Genomic DNA, 25,069 nt, shown 5'->3' on the forward strand with positions numbered 1-25,069 from the left:
TTATTAACAACGTGCATGTTTACCTCATTCAATACAGATGCATTTTCCACTTTTCTTTACTGATTGCAATGCATTTCCATAACTGAAAGAACCAATTTGGTTATATATTCTAGTCAGATAGTTCTCTGCATAAAGCTCACTGAAAGCTTATATTGCATTTAAAGTTCATTTCCACTCTGAATTTGACAAGCAGTTTTTTTTCATACAGGAAAATCATATTTGAATTATTCATATTAAGTGACAGATTTTAATTGCACTTTATACTTTCCTTTCCTTTTGCACTATAGGTGATTTGGAATATTCAGCAAGCATGTTAAATCCCTGACATGTAGCGAGTCTTCATTTAAAAGTTAAAAGGTACTAGATTGGAATATGCCTACTGTTTCCATCAAAGTCTGCTGTCCTATTCTGACAGGGCTCAATCCTGCATGGTACTTCAGAGTAATAAATGAGACTGACTGAGTTTGCAGCCCTTTCAAACGATGCTTTTCAAGGACAGCCATAATGCTTATTTAGACATTGATTTCAACTTACTCACTTGAGTGACTAAGGACTGTTTACACAGGTATGATATTACCAGGCTGCATTTGTCTCATTTAACGTATCAAAAATCAAAGGGATGAAATATTGAACAGAACTGTTTTTCAGCTCCTGTGTAAATCTCCTTACTAATTATGTTAACAAATTCCCAGATATTTTAAATCTTGCTTTCCCCTTCCTCTATAGAGAGAGAACTTTTCAGTTATTTTATTCTCAAACAGTAAAAAGGCATGAAGGTAAATTAAGAAATCAGATAGAATCTCATAGAACAAATGAGATATGCAATGGACTGAAATACTATAATTTCTTGGGAAGAGAAAAAGACAAGGAAATGAGGAGGGGTAGCTACTATTTTACTGACATCACAGAAATCTGCTGTATTAAGAATCAAGTGACCTTAAATGCCACAGGGCCATTAAAAGTAATGGGATGTGATTTCAAGCCAGTGAGTGATGTGAAGCCAATTCCTTCTCAGGGGCTCAAGCTGTAACATCCACATTAATGTATTAGTATCAGTAGATGAAACATAACGAATACTACATCTCATTTACATAATGGATGAGACTAGGGAAGCAGTTCCAGATGGCTGATGAGCACCTTGAGCCAAAAGAGGAAATTTTTTTTTGACATATCAGCATCCACAAGTCTAAAGTGCTGAGATTAGATCAGGCTGATGGGAATATGGACTTTGAGTGATTGGTTGTCCTTAAATTTGAAAAAAGTTAAAATACCCCTCAGGAACAACAGCATTCCATGCAGTTGTGGGACCTTCTCTGCTTATTGTTGCCATTTGCTCATAGCTGTCTTGGCTAGTTCAATGGAAAGTAAAGGTGTAAATCTCAGGAAAAAATCTTATTCTCTGACCACTTCTGATAACACATCTTCAAAGAGTCCACTCACATGTTCAGAGCCAAAGTCATATTTATGCATTGTACTGGGTTGGTACCTTAACGCACGTAACGCACATTGTATGGAAATGCTGGATTATTCATGAACTCAGTACAACACTCAAACATTCAAACAGTTTAAAGACAAATGAGAATGCAATGTCCTTTTTTAGAACCATAGGCTTGTTTTATAAATGATCTGTCCAAGCCTGGCACAGGTATAAAATCAAATGCATTGGATCTACTTTATCAGTGCATTGAATTATATGTTACTGGAAGAAGGAGTCTGTTTTGCCACTGAAAGAAGGAACTGATGTCCTTGATGGCTTCTTACTCCTGAGGAAGGTTGTTTTTTGTGAATAAGCTGAAGAAGGGCAAATATTTTCCCTATGTCATGTAGGTGTTTCAAGAATCCTGGTCAGTCCATAGGTAAGATATTTCTGTGTACCTACTGGTACTGAGAAATGTCAACTGGACTGATCGGTGTGCTTTGCTCACTGTTAGAATTATATTATGATTAAGCCCACTTTCCTTAAACCAGTATTAGACCAGTTAGACACATTTTCAGATTTGCAGTCAAAGTCCTGTCTTACCCTTTTTCCTCTCCCTGTTTAGACTGGCAATGACATTAGGGAGTTTTTGACTTTCTCTGTAGCAGGCAGTGCAGCCTACTTCCTAGGATAACTGTGGCATTTTAAGCGAGTGTCTTTGCTGTTTCAGAAGGCTATACCATTAGCAACATTATTTTCTGGGGCACATTATTCTAATTTGTTGCTGTTATGTATTAAAGACACTGAGTATAAAAGTATTTGAAGGAGTGATTTAGTCACTGTGAAGAGGAGCCTTACAGTTTTCATGTGGTGGCCTACAATTCCTGACATTAATTCAGTGTCCCGAAGAGCCTAGATAGGCTTTTATTTCATAGCTTTTTCTATTGAAAGTAAATATTGGAACACAAAATATAAAAGAGATTTGGCAAATGTTTTGCCATAGATTTGAGTGTTTGTGAGAGCATGTGCATGTGTGCGTGCTGTGCACACTTTAAATATAAATATTTGTAGGAGTAAGGGATGGGAAGGAGTTAAGTAGACCATTTGGTAGAGGATCATTCCATATTTGGAGAACAAGCTCAGAAAGTTTGACAAAGTTTGTCAACGGTTATTGGATTTGAAAAGCTAATCAACACCTGCTCTTTCTCAAATATAGGTTTGATTTTTGGTGTTCTAAAAAAAGTTGCCAGCAACTTCTCACCAAGAAATTGCAAGAGGAAAAATTTCTGACTTCAGGGAAGCTTCATGTAGAATTTCCAGTCCTCAGAGACCTGCTCTAGGTGAAATGCTGCTTTGTGGAATTTAGGGCATCTGCTGCCTTGCAGGATTATGCTGTACAGTGAACAAGAAGTAGAGACAACAGGATTTGGAAGGCTTGGAAAAATAGATTGACTGTTTTCAAAGTTCTGTTATGTTATTTGACTTTGTTTCTGCTGTGGTTCTAAGATTCTCAGAATAATAAATATCTTTTTTTTAAAAAAAATCAACATTAATGAACATTGGGTTACAGTTTGATAAGAAATCAAAATAAGAGGATACATAGTGTTATTAATCTGGTTCTTGATCACCCCTAGTATGCTAACAGAGGCTATTGAAGGACAGTTGCCAGCAAAGGGGAAAATGAAATACAAATCTAAAAGGACTGCCATTTAAGTTATACCAGAATGTAATTCTATAAATAGATATTTGACTACACCATGCAGCAAGTGCTTCTTCTAATGAAACAACCTTTCTATAGCCCCCCCCCCAAAAAAAAAAATAATCAATGGAATTATTTAAAGAAGGTTTTCTTTTTACTTTTCCCCTCCATTCTTTTCCTTTCTTAAAAATCAGTAACAAAATTGCTGTTAACTTGGAGTATTTTCCCTTGCCTCTGGTCCATGAGCAAAATTATGGACTGTATATCACTGGAAACAGGACAAAAAGTCATCAAAATGGTAACAATGTTGGGTGGTGAGGTGAAATGAGGAAGGTATGATGCAAATGCATCCTTTTGTGCTATGTGAAGCATAAAATGAAAGCATCCTTCATTGCAGGGAAGTGGCTATGAAACACATTTGAGAATAGCAGCTAGATTTATGTTGACTTAATATTAAGTTAATATTGATTGAGATGAAACAGCCAAAACATGAATAGATACACTAATTCATATTATTATGTACATTTGGCAGCTCTATTTCTTTGTAAGCTTAATGAAAGATATAGTCAAACTAATTCATCTCTGGAGATTTGCCTTATTTAGAGGTCTTACACTGTCTGCTTTGTCTATCTTTTCTTAATTTGTTCAAACAAAACACTTTTCAATTCTTAAATTAAGTTGGCTTTTTGCTTCTCCCTCAAGACAATTGCACATCATTAGAGATGTGGTGGAACAAGTACAATTGCAAACATCTGCTACTATGGTACAGTGATGCCGTAAGCTGATCTGCAGTCATCGTGACCGTCAGAACTTCAAGTTTATGTAAAGGTTGCACTGTCTGATTGTGGATAAATGACCCTGGGATTTCATGGCATCATTAAAGGTCTGTAAACCCATTTTGATTATTCGGTAAATTTGTTATGTGAAGGGAGAAACTATACGAAGTCAAGTAAGTGTCTGGAACTGTTTTCTTTGTGTGCTTTTTTATTACTTTTGAAATATTCTTGATCATTTATATCACATGGTATTTCCAGTTGCTGATACCTAGACCTTTTCAGATGGGAGAAAATAGTACTGTAATGGTATGATATAATGAATTATTAAATTGTACTGCTGCTAGGCATGGCTATTTAAGTTCATACAGAATATGAATACTGCACATGAACAGACATTTTTTGAGAGTTTAAAACTCAGGGCTGGTTTGGTTATTTTGTCTTTTCACTGTTAATATAAGAAAGTGACTGATTTATAATCTCTAGCATCCTATCTTTTACAGCCCAGCAACTTGTGTATGATCGTACAAGGACAGCTTTCCCTAACATATGGAAATAAGATTTCACCACTGATTACAGAAGATAGTTGTGCAAATAACCCACCTCTGCCTAAATCCTAAAATGTTCTCACACTCGCAGCTATCACCGTAGCCAGAGAAGCTATGTACCTATTTCCCTTTAGGGATTAGGTTCTTCATTTTGTTTGGACAGATCTTCAGTTAGTGTAAATTGGAATTGCTTCATTGCCTTCAGAAGGGTGATAACAATTTATGCCAGCTCAAAATGTAGTGCTCAATCTCAGGACTGAGGGGAAGGTGAAAAAAAGGAACACTCCATATCAACTTAAAAAAAAAAAATAGCCTCCAGTCTTAAAACAAGGCGATGGAAAATTTAATGCAAGTTATAAATAGGGCCATTAATTTGATATACAATTCTCTAGTAGCATACTCCATTAAGCATCCATATTTACTTAGCTGCTACTGTGCTACCAACGTGACATAGGAAAGTTACTATGTGAAGCCTTTCCATCATATAGTATTAGTTGTGTGTTTCAGACATGGTTAAAATAGCTGTACAATAAAGTTTATAATTTTGCCAAGTGTCCACCTGATATCATAATACCTTGTGTGAAAATAGGGCTGATATGTTTGTTATGTCTGATTCTGAATCTACTTAGTCTGTGTGAGTTTAGAAGCTTGACTCAAATATTATTAAATTTATATTCTACTTTGGGTTGAAAAACGTGAAAACCTTGTGTGAAAAAAAAAAAAAATGGACTTGATGAGAAAACCTTTCCTAAACTACAAAATTAAAAAAAAAAAAAGATGAACACATGAAAAATCAGTCCAAAGAGAAGTAAAAAAATCACATGATAGGGTTAGATGATTGCATAATGAAGATAAATGGAGTTTCAGTCTCAGAGGACAAGGGCCAAGGGCATGAGCACCCTTCCCACTGTTGTGATCAAAAAGACAGACATGGAGCATAACACTAGCAAGGATCTCCAAGGTCAGTGAACCCAATTCCCATAAAAGCAGGCAATTATTTCGCAGTGCCTGATACATGTAATTCATAATGTCACATTACGCTGTCTACAGATGGCTTGGGAGAGGGGTTTGTTCTCACTATTCATTCCTATTGGAAGATGGATCAGACATTTACTTCTTTTGTGACTAGAAACAACTTTTAATTACTATGCTAAATTTATTCATTTCAGTCCCTCCTAAAATTTCCAGGTACTCAGAGTTACCCTACTTTCCGCTCAGTTCAGTAAACAGTCCACAACAGTCTGTGTCAAGGAATATCACTGTAAAATTTTATACTGAGTGCAGAGGCAATCAGATTAAATTCTGCAGTGGCCCCTTTGGGCCCGTTTTCACTATTCCCATTGATCAGCTCAGGAGTGGTGATTATACAGAAAGTAGACTTGAAATAACAGAGAGCGCTGTGATAACAAGTTTATAGTTAACTTGCCCAATACCTTTCGCCTCATCTCACTAATGATTTTATAATCTCCTGGCTTCTGTTTCCTGGGACTTGGGGGTTTTGTTATTTGATTGTTTGTTTTTATATTTCAGGACTCATTATTTCTCTTGGTCAGCTTTCATTCATTAAGTTTCCATGAAAAAAGGCCTTTCTCCAGCTAAAGATACAGCTTATGTTCCTAGGAAAGAGTGAGTTGTCTGACAGGCAATATAACGAAGCTTGTCTTGCTCTTCCTTGTAACTTTTTTGCAGTTAAGTAAACTAGAGGGCTTCATTCAATAATACACATAAACAATAACATTCACAGAAACTTTTTTTAATACTTAAAGAAATTTGAATATATTAAGAAAATCTCCAGCAGATCCATAGTTAAAAACATTTTCACATTAAGGATTTAGGTGCATATAATTTACTTATCTCTCTGTAGATTTAACTTTACTTCTTTAATTCATCTGAAGATTGGAAAAGAGTTGTGGTTTGCTGTGACCTGTGAAAGTATTTTAAATGCTATAGACGAAAGATTGGTATGTTCTGACTAGCAGTAGCCTTGTTTACAGTAAGAATCAAAACTCCGGATATGCTACCTATATCTCAGAAGAAGAAATTAATTTGGTCAAAAGGAGAAATTTATTGAGGAGGTATCTTACATTCAGTACATCTTTTGTGATACAATTACAATCACATAATTGCAGATTTTACCCTGAACAATTCTGTACCAAGATCAACTCTGTCTAGCCACTACAGTGTCGTATTCCCATAACCGTATTCTGTACCTTATATACTGATATTTGTTGACAATGAGACTGCTGTTGCAGATATCTGGAAATATTTGACAGAAAAATGTCAAAGCCAAATGGATCATAGCATGGCTTTTGCAGTGACTGAGAGAAACTACAGTTCCTTTGCTGTACCTTTTCCTCCTTTTTGCTTTCTTCTTGCAAGTTCTCCTAAACCATTAATCAGTTTCCCAGTCCTTACATGTTCCATCCAAGACAAATAGAAAGGAAGGAAAACAGCATTTCTTATACCAAATGGCCACTGAAACATTTTTCAGTGAACCGTCAAAACAGTTTACGTCCACAGTTTCGGGAGACCATGTTTTATGCAATGTTTCAAAACCTGTCTCCAGAGGTGTTTGCTCTTCACACTCAGTATCCCTTAAGGATATAGTGAAGTCAATGAATTCATTGCCAGACTTCAAGTCTAAGAAAAAAAAAAAAGACAATTTTCTCTTTTAATTGCCTCTCTAATACAGATGTTCCAAATATTTTAAATCTCTTATTTCAAATGCAGAAGGAAAAATACAAAAATGCAAAAAGAAGCACATAATATCTATATTCTTCCTCCTATTCCACTAACAAGAAGTAACAAAAATCAAAGTTTCCAGCTTTAAGTAGCAAAGGAATAATTTTAAAGTGTTACACCAAGCTTTGAGGTTTTCTTGAATGCATATTGGTAAACCTTACCAGCTGTTTTTCAGAGAATCTCAGTGATCTGGAAATCAATCCAAACAAGGTGCTGTTCTTTCAATGCTATCTCACTCTTTGGTGTGTAGTAATTGAACTAATAGAAAGCTTTATTCAATCTCAGTGAAATTTAACTCAGCTTGAAATTAGTTTTTGATCATAATTCCTGCTTGAAGAAATCAATACGAAGCTGGTGAGCATTGTGTCCATTCCACAAGGTTTTTAAATGCTGTATTCCTACTGTATAATAGCTTATTTCATATCAATATAATCTGTGCTACAAAGAGTCAATTAATTCCTTTCTGGATAATGAAGGTATGTTCTGAACACTTCAGAGCCATCAGCCAGACACAGTACGTTTGAATGCAGTTATGTTGCCAAGACTTTCTGAATGCTCAAGGGTCTAGGAAATAGATCAAAGTTACAGAGCAAACAAATAATAAAATCAAAGCTAGAAGTGGGGGCTAAAGTGGTAAATCGGCTATATGCCCTTTGTCTCTGGAGATTAGTGCTCCAATTCTGCATTAGGACCCATAGTGAAAATAATTTTAATGGCTTCAATCTGATCCCCAGGGTGCAGTTTATCCACATTACAGATTTCACTATACCATTAAGAAAAACATCCATTTTTCTCCTAAAGAAAGGTGTGGAACAGGAATAACAGAGGACACTTCATAGACCAGGATTGATGTATGTTGGCAGAGCAATGTGTGGAGACTGTAGGCCTGTAATAGCCAGGGGATTAAGTATGGATTAAGGTGCACTGAAAGGGGCTACTGAGAACTCTGTATGACCTCTGCCTGCACAATAGTGCTAACATTCAGACCTTAGCATCATGAACACCATTTTCATCAGTACAGTTATTAAGATAATAAATTAATATATATCTGAAGATCAGGAGCCTGTGGTAGCTTATCTCCTACAAGTCTGGGTGCTGCAAATCATAAAAAGACTGCACTTTTCACTTATCCTGGTCTAGAAGTGTAACAAAAATGAGAGTAGTCTACATTTTAGAAATATTGCAATAATAATAGTAAACTAATACCATTGTAGAGTTTATTCAGTATTTGCTGTAGAAGCTGTACAAAGCTGAAGCTCATAAACGTGAGGACCAGCTTGATTTATCACAGGTAATAATCCAAACAATTTTTAGAGGTATATTCTTGATCAGTGTTTTATACATCACAAAGTGGGTTTGGAGCATATCTCTCCTTTGTTCTGTTTTGGCATTTAGTTCAGGTTTCATCTTCTTGTACCAGCTTGTTAACTCCCATGGGCTGTTTCTATTGTTCTTCAGATATTCATTTGTGTAGCTGTCCTTTACAATTACATTGACTCACTGCATCTGGGATCTTCTAAATGATAGAGTTGATCCATTTATAGACGTAACTATAGCAATTCCTAGGTGCTGAATTTTTTAAAGCAGCTGCCTCCAAGCTGGTCCTTCAGATGTCACTGGTACTGTGTTACCCAAGAGACCCTCTGACACTGTATGCAGCTAAAAGCAACAAAAAAAAAAAGTTAAAACCTGATGCTGGCAACAAGAGCAACCTTGTAATATTGCTTATGGTGTATCAGCTCCTCACTGACTTTTCTGGGCCCTTCCATGTCTAAAGGATTTCTTGGGCATTCCAGAAAAGCTCTGCTGGTCAAAACTGCAGCAGTGAAACACTGAAAGTCCCTCTTCCAAGTCCAGTGCTGTGATTTACATCAGCTAGAAGATTATTCTTGGTGGAGTGCAAAGGGAAAGAGGGGGAGCTGTAGCAAGTTCCCACTGCTGTTATGTCCTGTCTGGAGTTTCTAGGCCAGTTAACTTGCAGAAGACACTTAACTAGACAAAAACAGCCTGCAAATACCTGCAGAAGCCTTAATTTTTCACATTTTTTGCAAGGAATAGTATACCATATAAAATTGATTCCATAGAAAAACACTACTTTGTTTTCTTTACCAAAAAACTTCAGAATTATTGAGAGAATTTTGGTATATTCACTATTTGGCCAGAAATGTAAGGTGAAATACTGACCCTGTAGAAAGTAATCAAGTTCTAACATTGGCCTCCATGGTGCCAGCAACTGGTGCTCTGAAAGCTGAAGCTCTCGTTACCATAACAGTTAAGCTGGAACATTGGCTAAAGATTCATTTGGGAGGAAGCTTATCCCACCTCACCCACCACTCAAGCATCACTAGTTTCAACTTAGAAAAGATTCAAAGGATAAATCTTGTTTGCTTTTGATAGGCAAAGAGGATATAAGACAAGAGCTACAGCAATGTAGTGGATTTGTAATGGAGAGAAGGAAGGGGAACTATTGCATGTGCTGATATTTGATTAATTTGACCACCTTTTCCATGTTTTTTGACTTGTACACCCAATATGCTCTTCCTTTTAGAAAAGAAAATAAAAGCAACTTGAGGGAAGAAAAAGATTAATTGAGCAAGTCTGTTAAAGGAATCAGTTTCTTTTTTATGCTCTTAAAACCAAAATATTCTCCACAAAACCTTCTGTACTCTGAAACAAATGCACAATAAAAAGAAAAAGCTGTTAAAATGAAACATTTTCCTTGACAACGAGGTTTTACACTGAGCATGCTTCTGCTGAAATACCAGCTGTGAAATGTTTTGCATGAAGTCAAGAGAAAGCCGTAATCTTCCAGTCACTGGCATTTTGCTTATGCATTCAGCATATGTTATTCTTATTCCTATTGTTATTATAAAACATGGTTTTAAAACTAGCTTTGTCTTTGTTCAAAGACAATGATTATGAACAAATTAGAGTTCAAAAATGCATTTTCCTCTCTTACTTGAAATTCAAAGACACAGTCTTTCGTACAATGAGAGATTTCAAATGGTACTTGGAAAGTATAGAAAAAATACAGTAGTAAAAATACCATAGTATGATTTTTTAATATATATACTCTGGTTATTCTCAGTAGATTGCTGCAAAATGTTAATAATGTAACCTTAGGGTAACACGAATTTTGCTTTAAGCATAAAACGCAGCTGAAGGTGTAGAAGGGCAAAAATGTGGATGCTCTTTTTGCTAATCACAGGCTGATGTATATACTTTCACGAAAACCACAGGAAGCTTATGGACTTGATGTTAAACCAAGGGAAACTTTGTGGGTTTTGACTGGCCTTGGCTTCATTCCATCTCAAAACTTAAAGTAAGACCTGTGGCAATTTTACTCCTAAAGCCAAACTCATATTTAGTGCAGATCTACAGAGGTCAGAGACCTTTTATCTGGGATGAATTAGGTAACTAGGACCTCCTGTTATGCCACAGGGAATTTGGTACCTTTGAATATCAAGTTATTTCCATCATTCTCCCACTAAGAAGTAAGAACACAAAGGGGTTTTTCCCCACAATCAGTGCAATGCCTTACTGAAAAATATATCAGAATGGATCATCTGTGGGAGGGCTTTTCTTTAATGATGGCAGTAGGATGCAAAGTCTGTTTACTGTTTTGTGCTGGAACACTGTGCTGCCTAACTGTGTGTAAGGTTGTTTCTTAATGTAATTTGAGTGAGACCAGGTTAAGTGATTACAGATAGCTCATAAGAAAATCTATTATTGTAAGATTTCAAGCAACTTTTCCAGTCTTATAGAATCTACTTAGTTACAAATGTACTCCAGTGAGATATGGACATACTTCACTGTTTACTCATGCTCCTAGCCTGTTATACTTTGTCCTTGAGATACCGCCTAAGCAGGATAACTATAAGTTTTGGAGGTGATAAGTATTAGTGTTATATTTTTCTGCTAATCCACATCTACCACATTTTATCATCCACAGAGATTTTTTTAAAGGACATAAAAATTTGTCAAGTAAAATTTGAAAGAAATTAATTTTTTTTTTCCTGCATGTCACTACAAGTTTTCTGAAAAAAAATATATACAAAACCTTGGATGGTACCACACTGAATTAATGAGACAAAATAGAACTATATATAGTTTAGCATTTAGAGATTCTTTTTTTTCATATTCTGACCAACAGCGTGGCCAGTAACATAAAACAAGGGAAATTTCTGTGACCACAGTCATTTCTGCTGCTGAGGTTACCTGTTTTCACTACTGCAATATCTCGTCAGAAAAAATTTTAGAATAAGAAAGTTTGATGATATATCCAGGTTTTTACAACCTCTCTTTCATTGATTTCGTGGAAAAAAAGAAATTCTTTTAGCTTTGTCCAAGCTTTCTGTAACTACATGGACTGTTGAATCCACTCTCAAGCTTCAAAGTATGTTTTAACATGCCTTGCATCTACAGGTAAGGATGTCTTTGTGCCTGCGCAGACATGACAATTAAGTAACAGCACTCAAGGTGATATCCACTACTGCAGGTTTGCATCCCAGTCCTGCACTTCATTATTCAGTGTCTGGAGGAGAGGGTGTCATTCTAGTGCTAATTAACTACTACTCCTTCGCTCCCTATTGCTACAGCAAACTGGTTACAGATCTTCTAGATAGTCTTTTCAAAACAAAAGTAACCAAATATGTATGAATATCTGCAAAACATTTAAAATATTAATTTGGTGCAGGGAAGGTGTCAAAATTCTTGCAGAAAATTGGTTCAGTTCATATGAAATTGTCCTGTCTGCCAGGATTTTTGCTCATTGCTTGTAAAAGACTGACTTTGAGGTGGAAGGGGGAGGCAGATTAAGGAGGAGAGGGGAGTACTGTTCACAAATCATTTAATTCACTGTGTTTAAGAAGAGGAATGGCAGTGACCACTACTTAACTGACTTTCATGTGATTAGGGGAGGCTCCTTCTCAGGGTGCAACTCTTGTCTATGGGCTTTCATATGAGCTGAAGGGTTTCCTGCTAAGGATATAAGTCTTGATTACTTTTTATGTCTACCTGATACAACATAAAGCCTGCTTGGAGGCCAGTTTAGCACAGAGTAAACTGTGTGATGCAAAGGAAAATTTAATACACTTAGAAAACTGTAACTGAGATCAGGAGTTGTGTAATAAGGGCATGTAGTCATAGTCAGCATCTTTCCAAATAAGAGGAAAGGTATTTACAAAATTTAGATTCAGACATGCAAAATCAGATGCTTATCTCAAGAGCTTTATTTCCCCATGGTTTCTGTAATCAATGGAGCTAAATAAATCAGATGCAGAAATATTAACTTGGTAGCAAACATAGCACAGCTAGGTTTCACAGAGTGTTATTCAAGGTGGAGTTTGCTCCAGTCTCATCTAGGTGAAAATCCCTGATTTTACATTGATCTCTCACAGTCGCTTCCTTTTATTGTCCTTCCAGCTATGTTATCTCTCCTTCAAAGAACATTTGCCAGCCCACTGTAGCAGGAATGCCATATGCATCCTTGCTTGTATCATTTGTAAGAGTAGTCATATTTCTTTCATATGCTTTAAAAATGTAAATTGTGATACGGTAAATGTAATATTCATGGGACAAAAGGAAATATTTAAAATAATTTCTGACTAGAAGCCTGTGTATTGACAACAAAAATAAAGAAAATTATAGAACTAAAGAAAAAAAGAAATCACATCTGTGCAAGGACAATGCTATATCAAGGAAGAATAATTCACTTTATCCTACCTTCAAGTTTAATGCTTGCTGCTGCTTGGGAAAGCTTGCATTTCTTTTGTGCTGTGTATGTCTGTGAATGTTTTATGAATCTAATTGAGCTTAGGAATTAAGTTTCTTAGACAGACACAGTTTACTCAGAAGAATGAAGATACAGCAGAAAGTTATTGATTTTTGAGGAATCTACGCCTTGTGAAAAATTAACCAGACATTCTTTCCAAATCAATACTATTACCCTTGCTGTTTCAGGACTTCTTAATCTGATCCAAAGAGTGTTTCCAGTGCAAAATAGTTGGTACCATCATTCCTTTCATAAAAACTGATTTCTGCTTTCCCCTTTGCCTATGTTCATATCTCCCAGTAGTCTTTATGGGCGTGCACACATGCATGTCTCTGTATAAGGGTGCTGATGTTCATGAGAAACAGAGAGGCTGTCCTCCCATGTTTAACAAATTTAGAGGTGTAGCAAATGCAACAATCTTTGTCATAAAGACCAAGTCTTCTTTTACTGATAGAACTGAAAACACAAATGTTATACTTTTTCATGATGCTTAAATGCTGTTTTAGAAGAAACAATACTAAGAGATTAAAGTGCTTTCAGTCTCCATTCCCAAAGGATGTCTCTCTTGAAACCATCATTAAAGCTCACAGCTTCGGGTACTAAATCTTGGTAAGATTTGCCATGTCCAAAGCAGAAACATTCTGCAGTTTCCCATCCACTAAAGAAATTTCAGTTAGCAACTGACAGCTATACAGCTTCCAGTCAGGAAAGGGAGCTGCTTTATAGACCTTGAGCAATTATTTCCCTGCTGTTCATGAACATTGTTTTATAACTGGTCTCCTGTTTCAAATTGACGTCTTTTAAAAATTGCTTTTATTTTATTTTCCCTCACAGTCATTCAATCTTAGCTTACCCAAACTTGAGAAAGTCTGAATTTTGTTGTTTTTGAGATAACTTCATCAAGTTGACAAGAGTAATTTTCTATGAAAAGACTTTGCTAGCCTTCCTTTATGTTTAATGCCTTCTGCAACTGTGCAGCAGTGGTTTTGTACATCATCATTTCTTACTTTTCTAAGGCTAGGGATGCTTTCTGCTTGATAATATACATTGAATAAAACCTCTCTCTAATTAAAGAAATTCATAGAATTACTAGCAGCTATCACTGATATAGCACTGAAGAGAAAAAATATATTGCATTTTGCAGTTAGCTTTTTCAGTATTAATTTACTAATCATGAATGGATTTGTTTCTATATATTAACCATTAGTGTGGCACACATTTCTGAGACTATACTGGGGCCCAGTTCCCTACTGAATGTTTCGTAACAGAAATTTAATCTAAGTGACCAGGATCTACCTTCTGCAGGAGACTACATGATTTGGGCTGGGTAAAAATAAACATTTGTGACTATTTCTCTAGTACATGACACCAGTAGGGATACATGCAACCTATAAAAAGACTTTGTACTCCTGTAAAAACATGCTTTCCTGAACTCTTTGGGCACATACCCTTGTCAGATCTCATGAGACAGAAACAATTACACATGCTTAGACCATGAATGATAAATCTCTAAAGAAGGTCAGATTCATTCTTGAGAGCTGATGGAAATTGTCAGGGGAAGGTTCACATTTATGGTGGGAGAAATCCAGTTTGACAGGACACATTTTTATCCTAGGTGACTTCTTGGGCATTTGAAATTTCTGTAGAACTTTCAGTAAGATGCTGGTGTACAAGTGCTGCTGTTTGAACCAAACTCCTCCTTCTTTAGATAAACACCTATTTTCACAAACCACTTTCAGTCTGATGAATTATATTCCACCAGGGTAATTCTTATGCTAAATTTTCCTATTAGACACAATTTGCGAAGTGCTTTTGAATCTATCTGGACCAAAGTTGCTCTGTTAATGGATTTATTGGAATTATAAACAATGGGAATTTTAGATCTAAAAGATTTTTTTTGTTGTGTTCAAAATGTTTCTAAACTACCATAGAAAATAAATTACCCTGTGACATGGGAGTATAGGTTTTGTCCAGGAAAGGCCAGAAAGATCCAGTTAGAGTGCAGCTGAACTGTACAGGTCAGATCCTCCTGGACTGGCAGGTTATGTGTCAGGACCTGAGGAACTGGCTTAATCTGTCTGGAGCACTTTTACTATAAATATATAATGTATTCATGTGTGTTATACTTATATATAATATAAAATTATAGATGTGTGTATATTTAAATGGACTACTGACAAACAAAGGTGAGAAACTTCAAAATATAAGAAAAAGCAGATTAATAATGGGGCAGACTCTGGATGAAGGCCTGTAACTAATGGTGTTCCCCAGGGGTCTGTGCTGGGTCCAGTCCTGTTCAACATATTCATTAATGGCCTGGACAATGGGATAGAGTGTACCCTCAGCAAGTTTGCTGATGATTCCAAGCTGGGAGGGGTAGCTGATACACCAGAAGGCTGTGCTGCCATTCAGCAAGACCTGGACAGGATGGAGAGCTGGGCCGAGGGGAACCTGATGGGAACCAGATGCAATTCAACAAGAGCAAGTGCAAGGTCCTGCTCCTGAGGAGGAACAACCCCAGGCACCAGTACAGGCTGGGGGCTGAACTACTGGAAAGCGGCTCTGCTGAGAAGGACCTTGGAGTGTTGGTACACAACAAGCTGACCATGAGCCAGCACTGTGCCCTTGTGGCCAAGAAGGCCAATGGTACCCTGGGCTGCATTAAAAGGAGTGTGGCCAGCAGATCGAGAGAGGTTATCCTCCTCCTCTACTCTGTCCCAGTGAGACCACATTTGAAGTACTGTGTCCAGTTGTGGGTCCCCCAGTTTAAGAAGGACAGGGAACTGCTTGAGCAAGTTCAGCAGAGAGCTACCAAGATGATCAGGGGACTGGAACATCTCCCTTATGAGGAAAGGCTGAGAGACCTGTGTTTGTTCAGCCTGGAGAAGAGAAGACTGAGGGGGGATTTCATCAATACCTATAAATATTTAATATTTATATACTAATATACTAATTTATATACTAATATACTAATAATTTATATACTAATATATAGATATATTAGTGGCAGAACGATGGGACTAGACTCTTTTCAGTGGTGTCCAACGACAGGACAAGGGGCAATGGGCACAAGTTGGAACACAGGAAGTTCCAGCTAAACATGAGAAAACACTTCTCTCCTGTGCAGGTGCCAGAGCAGTGGCACAGGCTGCCCAGGGAGGGTGTGGAGTCCCTGGAGACATTCAAAACCTGCCTGGATGTGTTCCTGTGCCCCCTGCTCTAGGTGTGCCTGCTCAAGCAGGGGGGTTGGATGAGATATGTCCAGAGGTCCTTTCCAACCCCTATCCTTCTGTGATTCTGTGATCCTGTAATATTTTGGAGCATGAGGTATTCTCATTGATGGTATGCACCAGGAGTAAGAAATTGAAAATATCATAGTTCAGAAGCAATTTATAGCCTTCACAATATTAAAAGAACCTGAATGAATGAATAAATAAATAGATAAATAGATAAATGTGAAGGTTTAAATTGGACCATCTTCTCTTCAAATGGAATCAAAGATTTCAGGTAAGGAAAACAAATGTTTTAATATGAACTGATCTGAGATGCAGTTACTGGAGGGCTTTTAAAAGCCTGTAGTTTTTCTTTTTTACAGTTATTTCACTGTAGAACTGCAATTGAATTTTTCAGTTTGAAAGGTGGATCCAGCCAGTGTTTAATTCCAAATTGTCTTTAACTCTTTCTTGAAATTACCCCAGGGTTTACAGAATTTGAACTGTTCAGTGCAGATAAGGAAGATCGATTCAGTATCAGCTTTCCCATGTTCCTGGCAATAATACACACACACACAGTTTACTCAAAGTGTAGATTTTGGTAATGATTCTGCAGCCATTCAAACGTAATGACTGATTAAAAAAAATTAAAAAAAAAAAGGTTTCAGTAGAATAATTATTTAATCATAGGCATTTGGAGTCTCAAAGATTCTCAGATTCTCAGATCATAGGGGAAGATATATTGCAAATTGAAGTTTGAATTTAATACTTATATTATTCTTCCAGGAAGATGGATTTTTTAATTGTTTTTTTCACATTGTCTTTTAAATAAGAAAGGTTTTGACATGGTCAACCAAGACTGAAAAATCTATTTGTATAATTAAACAATGGATTAAAAATTTTGAGTCACATCATGTTTTCCAAAGAGTAAGTCTTGACACCTGTTTGTCCTGTGCTCTGCCATTTGCTAAATGATACTTCACAAGCAGCAGTCTCTGTGGAGCCACACTAATTACAGCCAGGAACACAGAAGCACAATGACAAAAAGGAATGGTCTCTGGTACATTTACAGCATGCTTATACTAAAGGTGAAGAGGCTTCTGAGCCAGCTGTCCATAAATTGACTATGAAACTTGCAGATGACAAAATATCATCACTCCACCTAATTTCAGCTGCACCACAAGGCAGCCAGAAGTTAAGCACTTTTCTGTGGCTCTATGTTTTGTCCACAGCTAATGAGATCTGTTGAAGAGAAAAATAAATTTTAAAAAAGCTTTAGTTAAGAACTAAACATGATTCAATGATTCTATGATGGCATTCATAAGAAATTTTAAATGCAATGTATAACAAAGGAGAAAGCGGAAAATAAGAGACAAAATACATTAAAGTTATGAAGTGCAGAAAGTTGATTAAAAAAATCCAAAACACTAAAGATGTTGCTGATTGTTAACCACAAGGAAAAGTTGTTTTTTTAAAGCAGAATTGAAAAAAATAATACTATATTGTTGTAGGTGTACAACTGCTGCTAAACATAAACATCAGACCCAGCTTAAAAAAATTTCCCAGTAATGATAGTTTTTAATGTTCTTCAAATATTTGGAATATTTCAGAACAATAGAACAATGCTACAAATGTGTCAGAATGCAGAAAGGGCAGGAGGCATAGCAAGGGTATTTACAGGCTGGTTAGTCTAACACCCACCTGGACAAAATAATAGAAGAGGTAATACAGTAACTAGCTAATGAAGAACGAGAAGATAGTGATATGATTAATGTCTGTCAAATGATGAATGTCAGTCAGAATGGTTTTATGGAAAATAAACCTTTTCAAACAAACCTGATTTAATTCTTTAATGGGTTTGTATGTTTAGCTGATAAAGATGTTATTGCAGGCTGAATATGTTTAGATTTTTGTAAGACTTTTGACTTAAACCATCTGACATTCAGATTTTTAAAAATTACTTTTATACTGTATAAAAAAAGAAAAAGCACATGCTAATTGGAATAAAAATTGATGGATCTCCAAAAGTTGCTGTCAGTGAGGACTCATCACTGAATGAGAATGTTTTCAGAGGAGATGGTATTCAGTCTGACACTATTCAATACTTTTTTTTTATCCAGGATCCATGAATAAATGTGAAAATGTTGCTGAAAAAAAAAAATTTAGTAGGTGACAGATGAGGAGAATTGTAAATAACAGCAAGGCAGAGGCTTACACTAAAGAGGCATATCACTGACCAGCCTGGGATTATTAGAATGGCAAAACTGTGCACCTCATACAAGGAATTCATGCCACCATCACGTTCTCTACTGCTACCTAGAAGTTGTCTGAAAAGTCCTGATGCTAAAAGGCTATGTGGGCAGTACTGGAAAATCAGCTCAAAGAAAAATGGTGTTATGGCCAAAAAGCTTCTGAAATTCTCATACAGAAAAGCAAGAAAGTGGTGAATTAATCATGGGTAGCAACTTTGGAAGAGTTCTGCTGTCAATGTTTTTTAGCAGATATTCAAAAATGGAAGAAAAAGTACAGGGGTCACAAAATTATTCTGTGAACTGAAAGCATAAAGGTTAAATGTGTGTAAATTCTCAAAAATAATTATAAGAGAGAACTTCACATCAGTGAAAATGTACCTTCAGCAAGATAGCAAAGAAGTAGCAAGAACCAGTGATTATAAAACAAAATCAGAAAAGTTCAAAGGAGAACCAAAGAGAGTGTTAACCATTTGTACTCAAAAAAGAAAAAGTAGCCACTCCATCTCATAAAGATTTGTATCAAAACTGGCAAGATTTGAAAGGTGAAGTCATAGATTTTATTAGAACACTTAATCTATTTGGAAAAAGCAGATAAACTTTAACTTATAAAACCCAAACCTGGAAAAATAGAAAAAATATTTTGCAGCAGCTACAGTGGCTTTGTCAGTTGTTATTTTACAAGTATTAAAGAATGATGGCTATATACTTACCTGGAATTTTATAGGGAAACAGATCTAACCCTAATTCCTTATATATTAATACATCTACTAACTTTCTAGATTCTGTATTTTATCATACTCTGTACCTCCTCAGTTATCTGGAAAGCCAAAGTATTCTTGTTTGCACTACAACACTTCTTCTGGTTTATCCAGACATGCCTTGACAATATTTTCTTCTTTTTTTATTTTTCAAGTCAGACCATGTTGTTAATGTCATGTTGCATGTTAATGCATGTTGCTCACACCATCTAAACTTTGGGTAAGCAAACATAAATCCTTCTATGTTACTCAGTTGTTACCACTAACAAACTCTTTATGTTTAATATGGAAATATGTTTTCTATATGTCTTTGAATAAACAGTTTGAAAAATTAGGGTGTGCTGGTTTTGGCTGGGATAGAGTTAATTTTTTTCATAGCACCTAGTATGGGACTAGGTTTTGGATTTGTGCTGGAAACAGTGTTGATAATGCAGGGATGTTTTAGTTTCTGCTGAGCAGCGCTGACACAGCGTCAAGGCCTTTTTTACTTCTCACCCCACCCCACCAGCGAGTGGGTTAGGGCTGCACAAGACTTTGGGAGGGGACACAGCCGGGACAGCTGACCCCAACTGACCAAACGTCATTCCCTAACATATGACATCATGCTCAGCACATAAAGCTGGGGAAGAAGAAAGAAGGGGGGATGTTTGGAGTGATGGTGTTTTTTCTTCTGAAGTAGCTGTTATGCGTGATGGAGCCCTGCTGTCATGGAGGTGGCTGAACACCTGCCTGCCCATAGGAAGGAGTGACTGAATTCCTTGTTTTGCTTTGCTTGCCTGTATAGCTTTTACTTTCCCTATTAAACTCTCTTTATATCAGCCCATGATTTTTCTCACTTTTACTCTTCTAATTCTGTCCCCCACCCCATTAGGGGGGGAGGCAGAGAGTGGCTGTGTGGTGCTTAGTTGCTGGGGTTAAATCATGACATAGATATAAATAAATATATAAATATAAATAACATAAATATGTATTGAATATATAAATAAAAATATTTTCTTTCACAAAAAAGAAAATGTCAGAAAATAGAGTCACCACTCTTGAAGTTTTGTGCTGAGAACAAAAATCTGTGTAAGGTAATTTCCAAAGTGTATGACCTTGAACTTTTTACTTATATCTGTGAAGAAGCCTTTAAAGGCAACTTATTTAACAGTAGGTATTGTTCTGTCTTTTTGCACTAGTATGACTTTTCCTTGCAATGCAGCTTCAGCCAGAAGTCTGCCATAGCCTGAATTTCATTACTCAACTTAGAGAAGAAACTAAAACACACCTCAAAGAATGGAAAACCCCATTCAGACTTTATTTCTTCCACAAACGTGACTGTGAATGTGGATGACTTTCTGTGTTTCAAGAATCAGCCCCTCACCATAGGTCCACCAGGAGGAAAACAGACTTGTAGAATTGTAAACTTTTTACCTGAAACACTTCTATTTTGTGATTTTTCACTGCTTCCTAAAAAGGGCAATGTCCTTCTCAGTTCTGAATGAACTCATCCAGAGTTGGAGGTAAATAACAGCTGGGATGCAGCTTCTAGATATCTTTGCTTGTCAGGAATTTGGTTCCATAACTCAGAGGTATTTGATTAATTCCACCCATAGATGTAGGAGCACCACATAGACAGATGCAGGACATCTGACTGATCATCTTCATAGCTCTCCGCTGGACTTGCTCAAGCAGTTCCCTGTCATTCTTAAACTAGGGGGCCCACAACTGGACACAGTATTCCACATGTGGCCATACTAGGGCAGAGTAGAGGGGGACGATATCCTCTTTTGACCTGCTGGCCACTCTCATTTCAATGCAGCCCAGCACACTGTTGGCCTTCCTGGCCACAAGGGCACAGCGCTGGCTCAGGGTCAGCTTGTTGTCCACCAGCACTCCCAAGTCCTTTCCAACAGAACCGCTTTCCAGTAGTTCAGCCCCCAGCCTGTACTGGTGCCTGGGGTTGTTCCTCCTCAGGAGCAGGACCTTACACTTGCTCTTGTTGAATTGCATCAGGTTCCCCTTGGTCTAGCAGTTCTCTAGCTTACCTATGAGGATGTTATGGGAGACAGTGTCAAAAGCCTTGCTGAAGACGAGGTAAATGACACCCACTGCTCTCCCTTCATCGACCCATCCAGTCACACCATTACAGAAGGTTATCAGGTTGGTCAAGCTTCCCTTGGTGAATCCATGTTGACTACTTCTGATATAACCTTCTTTTCCTCTACATGGCTGGAGATAACCTCCAGAATGAACTGTTCAATCACCTTTCTGGGGATGGAGGTGAGGCTAATTGGCCTATAGATTCCCGGGTCTTCCTTCTTGCCCTTTGAAGACTGCAGTAACATTGGTTACCCTCCAGTCCTCGGGTACCTCTCCTGTCCTCTATGACCTTTCAAAGATGATGGAGAGTGGCTCAGCAACAGCATCTGCCTGCTTCCTCAGCACTTGTGGGTGCATCCCACCAGGGTCCATGGATTTATGAAGATCCAGTTTGCCTAAATGGTCTATAATCCAATTCTCCTCTAGCAAGGGGAAGTCTTCCTTTCTCCAGATTTTCTCCCTCACCTCTGGGGCTGGGATGACTGAGGGCCAGCCTTAGCAGTAAAAACTCAAGCAAAGAAGGCATTCAGTAACTCTGCTTTCTCTGTGTCTTGCATCACCAGATCCCCCACCTCATCAGCTGTGGGTCTACAGTTTCCCCAGTATTTCTTCTACTAATGACATAGTTGAAGAAGCCCTTCCTGTTATCCTTGACATCCCTCACTAGATTTAGTCCCAAGTGGGCCTTGGCCTTCCTTGTACATCTCTGCATACCCTGACAACATTCCTATATTCCTTCCTAGTGGCCAGTTCCTTTTTCCACATACTGTAAACTTCCATCTTCCAAATGAGTTTTTCTAGAAGCACTTTGCTCATTCATGTGGGTCTCCTGGCTCCTTTGCTTGACTTCTTCCTCATAGGGATGCAATGATCTTGAGCATGGAGGAGGTGGTCCTTGGATACTGTCCATCTCTCTTGGACCCTGCTACCTTCTAGACCCCTAATCCATGGGATTTCTCCAAGGAGGTCTTTGAAGACCTTGATGCTCTGCAGGAGTCTCCTGGATTGCGTGTGCCTCACTGTGTTGCCTTTCCAGCAAATATCAGGGTGTTGAAGTCCCCCATGAGATCCATGACCTGCAATTGTGAGGTTACTTCCAGCTGTCTGTAGAAGGCCTTGTTGACTTCCTCTTCCTGATCAGGTAGCCTGTATCAAACACCCACAACAATGTCACCCATATTTGCCTGCCCCTTAATTTTTACCCATAAACTCTTGACTCATTCTTCCTCCACTCCTAGGCAGAGCTCGATGCATTGCCGTTGCTCCCTCACAAGAGAGTAACTCATCCACCTCACCTTGCTGACCTGTCTTTCCTAAAAAGTACGTAGTCATCCATGACAACATTTCAATGATGTAAGCTATGCCACTACGTCTCTGTAACTGCAATCAGATCATGGCCTTGTGACCGCACACGGAACTCTAGTTCTTCCTGTTTATTCCCCATGCTGCGTGCATTGGTGTACAGGCATGTAACTGAGCACACAGGATTCCCTGGAGGGGTGCGCAAGGATCCACTGTAGCCATACACACCCTTAAGGTGGTTGGTCTCTGACTGCTATCTTGTGAGGCAGCTAAGGCACCTTTGTTGCTGCTCTGGTTGGCACCTTTATTGCAGCTGTGTCTCAGTTGATCTTACCACCCTCTTAGTCCTGGAAGGAAAGATGCTTATTGGTGTTGGGAATGGGCACCTTCATCAACCCCCATTGTTTATTTATAATGTTTTTTCCCCTTAACCATCCCTTTTGAAAGAAATAAATATGTATTTCTCAAATTCTCTAATTCATATCATCTTAGCCTAGCTAACTGGTCTCTCAGATGCATCCAGACACACACAAATCAGCTCAGGATTTCATTGGATATGTTAGTTGCTACCTCACATCTCAACCTAAACTCATTTCCAGACTCTGATATTCTGGGTTTTTTTCCAACTGATCAAAGCATCTCACTCAAAAGGAAATGGAAAAAAATTTTAGGAAAAGGAAAACCTACAAATTCATGACTCATCCATAAAAGAAGTTTCATACTATACATTCAGAATCATTATAATGCTGTTACACAAAGTGTTCCCTGAAGGGTGATTTCCAATAACAAATATAAAAGGACACAACTGGAAACATATGGACTAAGTTTGGGAATAAAGCATATGTTAACTTCCAGTGCCCCTAGGATGCTACCCATTCTCCTCAGATTCTGCAAATTCTAACACGACCTGCACTTCTCTAAGATTTTTACTTTCTCTTTATATATTAATCCTGTTTTAGTCTGTAAATCTTTTTAAAGAAAATGAATATTTCAATGGGAAGACATTTAGGTTTCAAATCATTGCAGCTGGAAGAAGAGTTAAGTTTTTTAAAGGTAGAAAAAGAAAGAAAAGTGTTACCCAGGCTCCTTTTCTGAATTTGTTTGCATTTTACTGAAAAGAAAAACCAACACCCAGCATCTATACAGTAGAAGGAATTAAAAACAAAAAAAAAAGTTATTTAAATATTCCACATTTGTAACACTGGTCTCTGCTGCTTGCCAGCCATCTTGTTTGAGCACATAACTCAGAAGAAGCTGCAATTCATCACTACACTTACATGTAGGTAGCTTGTGATGAGTCTTATCTAAATGTAAAATATTACCATTTTTATTCCACAGTAAATCTGTGTTCCAGAGTTCCTTATAAGTCTGCTTCAACTGCATAAAAAGAAAATAAAACTTCTATTTTGGTCTGTATTACATAGATACCAAAAAGCATTTTCTAAAGGTAGTGAAAAAAGTATAAGAACTGAAAAAATTCTTCATGTTGCCATATGTATGCACATGCACTCACAAACATAGACTCATAATGGTAACAAAGGCCATGAACGACTTCAAATTAAGACATAGATCCTGAAACTTAAAATGGAGATATGTGCAGCTAAGGAAAACCAATGTACTATCAGCAGTAGTAAAATAAATGCTGATACATGAACGCTGTATTACCAATGGTTTGCAAATAAAAAAGGTATGATAGTTGCTGGGCAAATTGAGAGAAAGCAAGCTTACTAGTCAAAAAGTTGCTTTGTTATAATTAGATATTATTCAAATGTGTAGCTTCAAACTTCATGAATTTTAGTTAATACTTGAAACAGTTATTTTCAATCTGTTGTCCCATTAATCTAGCAAACACTTCCATTAAGTCGTTAAGATAAGCAGGGGGAACTGCATTAAAAGTTATAAACATAAATACATTAATAAATGCAACAGAATGTACTTGTTCAATAGCAGTAGTTATAATCCTTTGCATTTCTGTAGCACTTCCATCTTGAAATCTCAATTTACTGACTCTGGAACCAATCCAGCAGTGCACTTAAACCTGTATTTGACTTGAAACATTAGGCCAATAGTATAGCACATCTGTTTAGGTGTTCAGCAGGAGGACAGATAGAGTAATCATCACCATGGAGTAATGAACTGGGCAAACCTGATACAGATGTGATTGTCCAGCTTTACTTCATGACAATTATGATGATTTCAGTCGAGGCTTGGTTCAGTTGAGTCATTCTTGACTAGAAAGGGATTAGAAACATAATGATAGTAACATTAGTGAAAAACAGGTACTTCTGAGGTGCCCCAGAAAGAAATAAAAAAGCATGCAGTGCTGCCCAAGATGCTAACTATACCAAGGCAAAGTGAGGCTGACATCATGAAACTATTTTAAATCCCATTTCTCTTTAGGGTTTAGGCATCTGACCCAGAGGTTCTCAAAGGTATCACTCTCTTCACAAGACTTACCACACAAAACACTATCCTGCCCTTCAGCATTTCTATTTCTATTTCAGAGCAACT

The sequence above is a fragment of the Phalacrocorax aristotelis genome, chromosome 9, assembly GCF_949628215.1.
Source record: "Phalacrocorax aristotelis chromosome 9, bGulAri2.1, whole genome shotgun sequence".
Lineage (NCBI taxonomy): Eukaryota > Metazoa > Chordata > Aves > Suliformes > Phalacrocoracidae > Phalacrocorax > Phalacrocorax aristotelis.